The sequence below is a fragment of the Jaculus jaculus genome, chromosome 17 (assembly GCF_020740685.1).
Source record: "Jaculus jaculus isolate mJacJac1 chromosome 17, mJacJac1.mat.Y.cur, whole genome shotgun sequence".
NCBI lineage: Eukaryota > Metazoa > Chordata > Mammalia > Rodentia > Dipodidae > Jaculus > Jaculus jaculus.
Window position 1 is genome coordinate 52527139 of NC_059118.1, and position 13243 is coordinate 52540381.

A 13243-nucleotide genomic window follows, 5' to 3' on the forward strand; every position below is an offset into this window, starting at 1 on the left:
ATTTATTAGCATTTTCCATGATTATAAAAAAATATCCCATGGTAATTCCCTCCCTCCCCCCCCACACTTTCCCCTTTGAAATTCCATTCTCCATCATATTACCTCCTCATCACAATCATTGTACTTACATATATACAATATCAACCTCCTATAATCTTTATCTTCCTCCTTGCTGCTGTATTTCCTTAATCCAAAGGGATATTCATTTTTGGAAAAAAGTACAGGAACCTGCCCATCTGAAAATATCTTTATTGTACTCTCATATGCAACAGGTAGTTTGGCTGAACACACAATTCCAGGCTGGACATTTCTTTAGAAGTATAAAGGCATGGTTACATTATCTTTAAGCTTTCTGTTTTGCTGCTGAGAATCCAAAGCCACTTTACACTTTGTATGTAGCCTGTGTTTTCCTGTTATATTTCATAGCAAGTCTACATATGCTCATTACCATAGCAAATTAAACAAGCAAATTACCAAGCAAATTAAGTACTGTACCCCCAAGTTTCTAAATTACTTTTCTCATTCCTGTGAGTACCTGATAGCAAGCAACTTCAGGAAGGATTTATTTCTAATTTGGGTTTCTTTCTTCCTCTCTCAATTTTTTTTTTTTTTTGTTTTGTTTGCAGTGTGACAGTTTATTTGCACTGGCAAGAGACCCTATCTCAAAGAGGTATCTCACTGACAACTCCAAGTTGTCCTCTGACCTCCACATGTGGGCCATTCAATGCACTCATACACACACACAAATAATTTTTAAAAAAAGAAGCAGAATTTATAATTTCATAGTTTATAATTCTTGAAATATTCTGTATAATAAACACATATAAGCAACTGAATTAATTCCTTCTATTAATCTGAGGTGGTCATTACTTGATCTTCCATTTTCTTTTAAAATTATAGCTGTCAAGAAAATTGCATTTCCTTGAAGGCTAAGTGGCCTCTTCTGATCCTGAATACAGTTAAAGGGTTCCAGTTTTAGTTACCATGAAGGAGTTCTATAACTAACGAACATGCATCACAGGAAATCAGGCTGATGTCTTCTGCTTCATCTTTTTAAAAAATTTTTTTGTTTATTTTTATTTATTTATTTGAGAGCAACAGACAGAGAGAGAAAGAGGCAGATAGAGAGAGACAGAGAGAATGGGTGCGCCAGGGCCTCCAGCCACTGCAAACGAACTCCAGATGCGTGCGCCCCCTTGTGCATCTGGCTAACGTGGGCCCTGGGGAACCGAGCCTCGAACCGGAGTCCTTAGGCTTCACAGGCAAGCGCTTAACCGCTAAGCCATCTCTCCAGCCCTTCTGCTTCACTTTTGGAAACACTGTATTTCCCACCACAGCAGCAGCCCAGAGAGAAAGTGCAGTCACCCTCATTCCAAGACATTTCTTCCAGATACACGTGTGCATCTACTGGTCCAATATTTCTGAGCTCATCTTCATGCCGCTGCAGGTCATACTTTCTTTTTGTCTCTTCATTCCCTAGAATTTTCCATGCCTGATCAATTTCAAGGAACTTGCGCAGACACTCCTCCACAGTTTGTGCTGGCAGTCTGCACTGTGCTTATCTGGATGGTACATTAATATGAGTTTTTGATACTTGTGTTTTAGGTCTGACACACTTGTAGATGGGTCTGCTCCCAGAATGCTACACCAGTCCTTTTTAGGTAACTGCTCAAATGGCATCATCATCTGTTGACCCAGCTTCACACAGCCACCGGCATCCACTCGCGGCCTGCGACCGGCTGCAGCTCAGGACCCCCCAAATTTTTTTCAATAGGTTCTTACTGCATAGTCTAGGGTGGTCTCAAACTCAAGACATAGAAAATATTGAAAATGGGCCTTGTTTGTCTCTGAATTTATGTCTATTTTTTCAGGTATTTCATATACTTCAGTGAGAATATAATCATTCTATGTATCCCATGGACTGTATTGTGATCATAAGGAAACTTAGCATTCAGCAACATTTTCCTAGGAAAAAAGATGACTATTATCATTTATTCATTTTTTTTGTGCATGCAGGTGTGCACATGTGTGTGTGGAGGCCAGAGGTTGATGCTGTGTGTCTTCCTCAGTTGTTCTCCACCTCATGTAGTGAGATAAGGTCTCTCACGTGAACTCAGAGCTTTCCAATTTGGCTAGTCTAGCTTGCCAGCTTATCTCTGGGATCCTTGTTTCTGTCTCCAAACGCCCGGGTTATAGGAGGGCCACCATACTCAGCTGGCATTTACCTGGGCACTGAAGATCTGAACTCAGGTTCTCATGCTTGTGTGGCAAGCATTTTCCAATTGAGCTAACTGCCCTAGCCCCTGTAATTAGATTTTATATCACACATTTCTGCCAAGTTTTATGATTCTTTTACTTTTAAATAGTCCCCTACAAATGATATAAACACACTCACTACAGGACTTCTTTGGAAAAGAACACTCCATTATCCCTCAAAATTCACCCAAACCATCTTATGCTCAGGAGTTAAAGGTCTGAAAAGCCCTTACCTAACTCATTCTCATCAGTTATAAAAACAGCTTCCATAGCTGTTTTGAACGTGGACAGCCCCACGGCCCCATGCAAATGGTGAGAGGCCCAGAAGACAGCCCATTTGTCTGGACTACATTTCTAGCTATAAGACACACTGTCCAATTAAAATACACGCTGTGCTGTCTCTTCTGTTAGCACAGGTACACCTTGCCTCCCAGGGAGCTTTGCATGAACTGAAGTCAGTCACACTTTTCTTTTACTCTCAAGTACAGCATGGGGCCATACACCTAGGGAATTCTATAAAGATGTTTTTTGATGGACTAATGAACTGGTTTCCTTTGCCACCTCTTCCTTGCTGCCTACTCACTGGCACAGTCCCAGATCAGGCTGGAAGCCAGATTGTCACAGGAGAAATTTCCATTTAAAAGTAGATGCTGGATTAATCTTTCCCACTTGGAGCCACAATTGCGACCATGATGAAAGAGCCACTCTTGCTCTCTCAAAAAAAGAAAAAGAAAAAGAAGAAAAAAAAAAGAAAAAGAAAAAGAAAAACACCTTGAGTCCTCCATGGCTTTTTTTTTTTTTTTTTTAAGGAATTCAACTTTTCAAAATGTTCCATGTTGTTCAAAGAATTCTGTAAATTCTTCACAGTGAGTCGTCCATAAAAAAGGTAAAGAAGGTTACTCTGACGACAATGTTTTCACGTTAATAAGGAGCCATGTCTGGGCTAGGGAGATGATTCAGTAGGTAAAGTACTTGCTTTGAAAGCATGAAGACCTGAGTTCAAGCCCCAGAACCCACATAAAAATACCAGTCGTGGTGGTGTACCCTTATAATTTCAGTGCTGGGGAAGTGAGTCAAGAGGATCCCTGGGGCTCACTGGCCAGCCAGTCCAGCTTAATTGGCTACAAGTCAGTGAGAGTCCTTGCCTCAAAGATGAATGATTGGCTAGCTACAAGCCAATGAGAGTCCTTGCCTCAAAGAAGATGAATGATTGGCTAGCTACAAGCCAATGAGAGTCCTTGCCTCAAAGAAGATGAATGATTGGCTAGCTACAAGTAATGAGAGTCCTTGCCTCAAAGAAGATGAATGATTAGCTAGCTACAAGTCAATGAGAGTCCTTGCCTCAAAGAGGATGAAAGGCATTCCTGTGGATGACACAGATGACGCTCAAGTTGTCTTCCAGCTTCCACAAGCCGCGGACCACATACATGCATGTGCATTCAAACACACATGATCATGCATGCGTGCACAGAGAGAGAGAGAGAGAGAGAGAGAGAGAGAGAGAGAGAGAGAGAGAGAGGGAGGGAGGGAGGGAGGGAGGGAGGGAGGGAGGGAGGGAGGGAGGGAGGGAGGAAGGGAGGGAGAGAAAGAACTTTCAGGTTTCCTGCTAGCTAGTTCAAAGTTCCCCTCACAAGAACAAAGATGGAGAAATGTGTGTGGTGTTTTCTTGTGATTAAAAAAAAATACTTTGAGAGAGTGAAAGAGAATGAGTGGGTGCATCAGGGCCTCTTGACACTGCAAATGAACTCCAGATGCATACAACACTTTGTAGAGACCCTGTGATCATGGTTCTAAGATTAAATAGGAAACAGATAGGAAGTGGTAAGAAATAGACTTTCAAGTCTTTTTTCATAGTGAAATTGGGCAACTGATTTCTAGTACAATTCTCTGCAGGAAAAAAAAAAAAGAAATCATAATGTACTCATTTCTCTGCAATTATACCAGAAAATATGTGTTAAAATACTATCAAACCAGACTCTCCCAAATTGTTAAATTCTCTTATTCGTAAGTATATAACTTTCTTTCCTCTCCCAGGAAACTACCAATTGCTACAGGTAGAAATCTTGTGATTTACTCTTTAATTAGGCTAATGATATGTATAGAATTTATTCATCCATCCCCTGACTACCCACGGACTTACGTATGTTTCTTTGGTCAGCCCCCATTCTCCACCAAGCACAATGGACATGTCTAGAATTTTGAATCTGACTGAAATGAATTTGTTACCCAGTATTAAGAGGAGAGTGGAACTCAACCCTGCTCAGACAAGCAGGGAAATTTTCACCAAGACGTATTCATGTTGCCAAGGAACCCACCATCATTTTTACCTTCCTCACCAAATAACAAACATTAGTCATTGTTGAATTTTGGTCTTAAATGCCATGTAAAAGCCTGTATTGAAAGCTTGGTTCCCTAGCCCATGGCCCTACTGGGAGCTGGCACTTTTAAGAGGTGTGGCAGAATGAAAGAAAGGTATGTCACTACAGGCCGGGGCTATGCCATCAAAGGGGACCCAGCCCTTCTGGATTCTTTGACCTCTGGTCACCATGAGATGAACAGACCTTTTCCACCTCTCACTCCCACAAAGTTGTGTTACTCCACAGCTACAACACAGCAAGGACACGTGACCAGGGACTGAAACCTCTGAAACCATGAGCCAAAGTAGACCTTTCCTCTTACGTTGTTTATTTTGTGACAGACACAAAGTTGACTAACACTATTTTCTTTCTTATTTTTATTTTTTTGGTTTTTCAAGGTAGGGTCTCACTCTGGTCCAGGCTCAGGGTGGCCTCGAACTCTCAGTGATCCTCCTACCTCTGCCTCCCGAGTGCTGGGATTAAAGGCGTGCGCCACCACGCCCGGTTGTTTTCCTTCTAATTTTAAAGAAGTTCCAGGTGATTTGAGCATAGAATAGGAAAGGCGAGAGGTACTTGAGTGGGAAAAAGCACTCTAATTTTTTCATAAAACTTGAGAAAACACCCATTCTGGATAGCCAACTGTTGTCTCTAACACCTTTATTAATGCCTCAAGCCCAGGAAGAAAGCAAATCCCTTAGTTTGATTTGCCAAATTCCCCAACCCACCAGACTTCCAAGAAAACCCCAACGCTGACCACTTCCTCCTCTTCCCTCCCCCATCCTGCATCCATGCTGTGTTTGTGCTGAATCTGCTGCTCCAGGAAACTTTCCATGCTACTGGCTCTGTTTCCCAAACCCCAGCACCTCCAGGATGTCTTTCAGCAACCCACACTAATGGGTTATCTGTCCTAAGTAATTTACTTCCTGTTTTCTCCATCAGGCCAGAAGAGAACACAGGAAAGCAAAATAAAGACATTGCAAATAGAGATTCCTTCACGGTCTCAGGTGTCATCTGTGCCAGGTTGGGCTTGGCCTGCAGAACCATCCTGCTGGCTCGGGAGTGTCCATCACTCAGTTCTGACTTGTAATCTCTGACCAAGAGAGGCTAGGATGATGACTTCACATAATGGAAAACATTTGGGGGCTCAGAGAACCTTAATTTGAGATGGAGCCCCTTCAGTGACAAGCCATTTATCTCTGGGAACACTGGGTAGATGATTTAATATATCCAAGTCTCAATTCTTTCCTACACTCAGTAAATAAATGCATTCTCTCATCTTCACCTTCATGTCCTTGGGAATGCCCATATGGGACTGCATTTTAGCTGTCTTCTGTACTAGCTGCTAAGGACACAAACAGCTGACACATACACACACTTCATCCTCTCAGGCACCAGGATCTCCTTGAGGAGAAGATAGTTCAGTCACTGGAGACATACCAGCTTTCCAGGACAGAGAGAACTGGGCTCCTGTGCAGAAGAGATTCCAGTGGGTGCTGAGGCTATGGGACAGACCAATTGTATTCTGACTTGGGCTGGTGGATCTGAGTATAGATGGAGCCATAAAATCCTTCACTCCAAATGCTGGGTGGGACCAGGCAAATCCCTATGCTTTTCTCTTATCATGAAGTGGGAGCTTGTAGCTGCATATGGAATTGGGCCTGTCTCTCCTTTCCTGCCTCAATGTCCCTTCCTAACTTTCATGCAGTGGTGAAATCTTTGATGCCAGGGTCCTTGCTCTGTCCTTCCGCCCTTGCTCAGGTCAGAGAGGAGGTAGACGTCAGACTTGCTCCTAGAGGGCCACAGCCTAGAACCAAGAAGAGAAGAGCCCCTACTGACCAGGCTGCTCTCGGCTGAGCAGGGGTGTCACTCACACACGTGAAGGTTATTTTCTCCCTGGGTCCAAAACATCTAAAGAGCTCTTATAGTTCAGTAACAATGTCTGTGTAGACTTTGCCTTAAAGAAGATAGGCAAATGGCCGAAAGCTCATAAGGAAACGTACAATAGTGACAGTTATAAGAGAAATAAAACCAAAGCATTGCTTCACATGGCCTCAACCAAAAAGGGAGACAACAGCGCTGGTGAAGAAAGGGAGAAACTGGAGCCCAAGCGTTGCTGGTGGCCGTGCCCAGGTTGCCGCCAATGAGCTAGCCGCCGTGCTTGTGCGGCTATGCAAAGATCTTTCCAGAAGTCTCCTGGGCATTCCATACGAATCAGCCATTCCACTCTGGGAATCTATACACGAGAAGTAAAGTGTGTACACACAGAGATGCATGCACAGATGCTACCGCAGCAGTGAACATAAGAAGGAAAAGTAGGAGCAACAGAAATGCCCACCAATAAATAGATGCATGCAAAAACGTGGTCCAGCCACAGGGTGGAATACTGATGTATGCTACAGCGTGGGACAACCCACTGTGCTAAGTGACAGGGCCAGGCACAGAAGACTGCATATTGCATGCTTCCATTTACATGGAATAAAAGGGAAAGTTAATTTACAGGGACAGACGGTGGATTGTGGTGGGAAAAGCAAAGGGGAGTGACTGTAGGTGGCACACAGTGTATGTGAAGTGATGGGACTGAGGCGGTAGTGGCTCAACACTGACAAAATGCTGATGAATGCCAAGTTGTGCTCTTAGAATAGGTGAAGCTTTTGGAATATAAAACTATCCCCCAAGTCCCTTCTGCTGCCTCCTACCCAGCAGAGTGGAAGGTTAAACTCCTCAGAGACCCTAAGACTATTCCAGACGGTCATGCCACTCATACCTGGAGCCACAGACGCTGACAGGAACAAGGTCAGTAGCACAATAGAGCAGTGCTGGGAGTTTGGTTATATATTTTAATTCATTGATTAATTTATTTAAAGATGGGTCTCATGTACTCCAGGCCGGCCTCAAAGTTGCTATGTAGTGAAGGATGACCTTAAACTCTCAACGCTCCTGCCTCCCCAGTATTGGGTTTCCAGGCCTGTGTCACTATACTTGGTTTATGCAGTGCTTGGTATTAATCCCAGGGCTTCGTGCATGTTAGCCAAACTCTCTACCAGCTGGGCCATGGCGCCGACTCCTACTTCTCAGAGGGGCAGCACGGCTTCCCACGTGCTGGTTCCTGGGCCCCACCCTCAGCAAGAGTCAGCGTTCCTAGGAACCTGCATTTTAAAGACACAGTCTTCAGAGCACAAGGACCACACTGAGAATTAGTGCATAGGCTGCAGGACAGGCTGTTAGAGAGGGGGAGTGGGTGTGGGATCAGGGAGCTGCTAACACGTGGGGTCATGCAGAAGAAGAAAAGTCAGAAAGGCATTCCCCAATATGTGCCTGGCACGTGCTGTGTGCATGACAGAAAATACCTCCAAATTCCACAGACTGTGCCAGGAGCTGTCCAGCAAAACGTGAGGAAAGGGGGAGAAAGGCGGCGCCAACAGAGTGGACGTGGATAGCGAAGGGAGCACTTCAGCGGGAGGAGCTCGTGTGAAGGGTGGTATTCAGGTGAGAGACACGTGTCACTCGCTGGAAGGGGCGCTTCTGGAATGAGTTAGAGGGGGTAACTGTTTCACCTGAGGATTCCTGGGAAGACTGCAGGAGACTGGCAGGCGAACTTCAGAAAGAACGATTATGGTTCTAGGTGAGTGCCCTGAGTCCGTTATGGTGACCTGCACCCAGTGAGGCGTCAAGCCGTGAATTAAAGGGCTGCATTTCCACTATAGCCACTCCCCCACCCAACAGCCAGTGGCCAGAACAGCTCCCACACCACCCCGCTGCCACAAAACACTTCACCGGCACCGCGCTGGTCAAACACAGTAAAGAAGTATCACTTCCCAGAGTTGCTCAGTTCCCACAACCCAACTAGAAATTAAATCCTGCCGCTGCAGTGAAAAGATGCCACCTCTTCTGGAATCATGAAGAAAAGGGTTTGCTAAAATTCTTTCTAATCCCCAATTCACTGGAATCTTTTAATCGCATGTGGCTGAATAACAGTTTCAGAGACTGTCTTATAAGAAAAGGTGACGAGGACCCCAAAGGGCCAAGTCTCAAGTGCTGGGCCTGTGCTATGCAGAGAGCAGTTTCAAGGCCAGGTGTGACCACTGATGTACAGCTGCAGGCGACTCAAGCGTTCTTCCTCCTCCTGCCCTTTCTGCTGCTTCGCGTGTCTCCAGCCTCCCCAGTCTATTTTTACACTTGATTTCAAATTATTACTTTAACATAGCTTTCAAGTAGCACCATGGAAGACCAAGAGACCAGATATTATTCTTTTCTGATCTCTGGGCTTGGGAACCCATACTTACAGAGGAAAGAGAGATAGGATAAAAAGGAAAGAAAAGAATAATATGTGTGGGAAAGAGGGAAGAGGGAAAAAAAGTAAAGAAAGGCATCAAAATGGAGGGCTGCCAGGGGAGACTGAGAAGGAAGAAGCCCACATTAGCAAAGCTTTAACCATATTCAAAGTGCCAGCAGCAACTTGCTGACTGTGCAAGTCAGCAGTGGCCAGGGAACAAAAATCAAAACTTAAAAAGTGGGCTGGAGAGATTGCTTAGTGGTTAAGGTGCTTGCCTGCAAAGCTGCTTAGGGACCCAGGTTCGATTCTCCAGTACCCATATAAGCCAGATACACAAGGTGGTGCATGCATCTGGAGTTTGTTTGCACTGGTTAGAGGCCCTGGCCTTTCTCTATCTCTCTCTCTAACAATAAATAATTTTTTTAAACTTGAAAAGGGACCTACTATGTTTATTAGTACTATTACAGACATCTGAGACAATAAAGTTAAAAAGAGGAAAGGTTTATTTGGCCCACAGTCTCAAAGGTTTCAGTCTGTGGTCTACTGGCTCCATTGCTTTTGGGCCTGTCACACGGCAGCACATCACTGCTCGGACGCCTGGTGGTGGAAACTTGTTCACCTCATGATGGAATGAAAGGGGGGCGGGCAAGGCTGCTGTGACAGTTACCTTCTCATTGCTGAGACAAAACACATGAACAAACCAGCGGATGCAAGAAGAGCTTATCTTGGCTTACAGTTTCTGGGGCAGCTTCATGATGGCGGGGGACAGATGGTACAGCAGAGGCTGGACATCACCTCTGCCACAGCAGGTGGAAAATAGCAGCAAGACAGTGAGCTGAGCTCTAGCAAGACTGAACTGGCTCTAATGCCCCACAGCTGGCTCACAACAGCACACCTTCTCTAGGAATGCCCCACCTTCCAAATTCCCCTCAGCTGGAGACCAAGCGTTCAGAACACTTGACTTTATGGAGGACAACTGATTCAAACCACCACAGTCTCAATCTCCTCCAGACCTCGTCTAAGGCCTCACTTCTTAAAGCTTCTACCACTTCCCAACAGTCCTCTACCAGGGATAAAGCATCTGAAACCTAGGTGTGGAGAAGTATTTAACAGCTAAATGAGAGCAAGAAACAGTCAGGTAGGGTAACCCCAGTAGTTCCAGCTACTCAGGAGATGGAGGGAGGAGGATCATTTGAGCCCAGAATCTTAAGGTTGGTCTAGATGAAACAAAATATATTATAGCAAATGGTGGTTAAGAGGTGAAGCCTTTATGAAGGGAGCAGGGTGTTAGAGGAATTAATACCTTTTCTTGCAAAAGAGTCAGTTCTCCTTGAGTGTTCTATTGGGAGAGGTTTGTTACAAGTCTATCTCTAGCACTTTCCCTTTATTGTCCTTCACCCTCTGCCTGGCTTGGGAAACTGTACTTCATATAAACTTCAGCAGAATGAGCACCTAAAACTTCTAAGAGAAATCTCATGATTCTGGGCAGACGAACAGGAAAAGGACTTCACATGGGGAATACGGGGAGGATCCTGGAGCAGGGAGAGAGGGTAGTAGGGATGGCTTGACTCTGCACACGTCTCAGTCTCATCCGAGCTGTACGTGTGTGCAACACTCCCACAGGCCTTGAAAACTGAACTACAACAAACAACTGCTCAAGTCCAAGACTGACCCCTCATCAGTGCCCACATGGACTCCAAGCAGCACTGCAAAGACTGTGCCAAAGGAAGTGATGCTGGAATCACAGCCCATGGAACACAACCCAGAACTGAACCGATCAGTAAAAACAAGCAGCCAAACAAAAGCTCAACCAACCAGCACAAATGGGCTTTTTTCCAAGGGGCCCAGAGTCACACAATGCAAGACTCAAAATGTCCAAAGTATTTGTCATGCCAGGGAATGGAACAAAGCTATTTTAACTATGGCTAAGGAGATGAGCATAAGTACCCTTGAAATGACTGCAAAGATAGTTGCTCTTAGTAAAGTCATAAAAACCACAAGCAAGAAACAAGTGAAAATTCTAGAATGAAGGCAACTCAATAATAAGAATCCAAATACACTGGATGAGCTTGATTGTCAAAGGAAGATGACAATGTCTATGCACTTGATGCCATAGATATTATCTAAGCTGAAGGACAGAATGAAAAAAAAAAAAAACTACTCAATGGATGGAAAGGTCTGTGGGGCCATATTACAGGTCTAATACTAAGGTTACTGGAGTCACATGAGAAGAAAAAGAGATTGGGGTAGAAAACAAATATTAAGGGACAATAACATTAGGCATGGTGATGCATACCTGTAATCACAGCACTTGGGAAACCAAAGCAGGAAGATTGCTATAAGTTCAAGGCTACCTTGAGCTACACAGTGAGTTCCAGCCTGGGCTATAGAGCAAGACCCTGTTTCAAAAGCAAAGCAAAACAAAAACAAAACCAAAAACCCAACAGCCTGAAAGTTCTTAGAGTGGAAGGCATACATTTACAGATTCAAACAGAGTACCTGATTATTACACACACAGGTGTACACACATGCACGCACAGTAATTATGGTGTTGCATCCAAAGGGGAGGAAAATAAAGATAATCAAAGTTAGTAAACATCTGATGAAGAAAGGAAAGAGAAAGGGAGAGGAAGGAGGGAGGGAAATGTGATGGGCTGTCCTGTTTGAGAGCTTCACCATCTACATGTCTTCCCTAAGTCCACTAGCACAAGGAGTCACTAGCACGGTGCCAATGTTGATTCAGTCACTAGCTCAGAGTGAGGAAGGCACTGCCACATCACTGACTCTTGAGTTTGCTCAGGAAACACAGACAGGCCAAGCTAGGAGAATTTATAATATTTTCTTTGTTGGTATCCTACAAGAATTTGTGCAACCCTTTTGCACATTTAGACTACAAGGCAAGCATGTTTGTCAAAACATGAATAGTTGTACAGAATGGAACTGCCAATGCCCCGGGAAAAGTGTGACATGTTCAGTAAAATGATGAGCTTGCTCACACAGTGTGCCCAACAAGGTCATTGTTGGCATTATATGTGTAATAAGACGATGAGCTTGCTCACACGGTGTGCCCGAAATGGTCACTGTTGGCATTAGATGAGCAATAAGATGATGAGCTCCGTCACACAGTGTGCCCGACACGGTTATTGTTGGCATTAGATGTGCAATAAGACGATGAGCTTGCTCACACGGTGTGCCTGACATGGTCATTGTTGGAATTAGATGAGCAATAAGACAATGAGCTGGCTCACATAGTGTGCCCGACATGGTCAATGTTGGCATTAGATGAGCAATAAGACGATGAGCTCACTCACATGGTGTGCCCAACATGGTCATTGTTGGCATTAGATGTTCAATAAGATGAGGAGCTCACTCACACAGTGTGCCTGACATGGTCATTGTTGGCATTAGATGAGCAATAAGATGATGAGCTCAGTCACACAGTGTGCCTGACACGGTCATTGTTGGCATTAGATGAGCAATAAGATGATGAGCCCGTTCACACAGTGTGCCCAACAAGGTCATTGTTGGCATTAGATGTGCAATAAGATGATGAGCTTGCTCACACGGTGTGTCTGACATGGTCATTGTTGGCATTAGATGAGCAATAAGACGATGAGCTCGCTCACACGGTGTGCCCGACATGGTCATTGTTGGCATTAGATGAGCAATAAGACGATGAGCTTGCTCACACGGCGTGCCCAACACGGTCATTGTTGGCATTAGATGAGCAATAAGATGATGAGCTTGCTCACACGGTGTGCCTGACAAGGTCAATGTTGGCATTAGATGAGCAATAAGACAATGAGCTCGCTCACACAGTGTGCCCAACACGGTCATTGTTGGCATTAGATGAGCAATAAGACGATGAGCTCGCTCACACGGTGTGCCCGACATGGTCATTGTTGGCATTAGATGAGCAATAAGACAATGAGCTCGCTCACACAGTGTGCCCAAAATGGTCATTGTTGGCATTAAATGAGCAATAAGATGATGAGCTCGCTCACATGGCATGCCCGACATGGTCATTGTTGGCATCAGATGAGCAATAACATGATGAGCTCGCTCACACAGTGTCATTGTTGGACATTTGGAAGAGCACACTATAGGATGCTCTTTGACAGTCATAACTTGCCCATAATTCCACTCTCTCCTTGAAGTTGTCTCCTCTTGTCCTGTTTGTTATCTTAGTTACATATACGTTATGCTTTGCTGTCTTTACGCAGTACTCCACCATGCCTTTCAGTATCAGATATAGCTATGTGAACTTACATTTTAGTTGAATTGCCAAAATATTTTTAAATGTCATTTATTGGTGAGGGTAGATAGAATAAAGAGAGAGAGAGTATGACTGGGTGCA

The 13243-nt window shown here is 44.5% G+C and overlaps 1 protein-coding gene and 1 pseudogene across 2 annotated transcripts in view; both read right to left on the minus strand.

Annotated features, from left to right (window-relative positions):
* LOC101601471 (cyclase associated actin cytoskeleton regulatory protein 2) overlaps positions 1 to 13243 on the minus strand; it is a 314827-nt gene that overhangs the window by 175319 nt on the left and 126265 nt on the right. The gene's annotated exons all lie outside the window — the stretch shown is intronic.
* Positions 976 to 1683, minus strand: LOC101609992 (annotated as a pseudogene).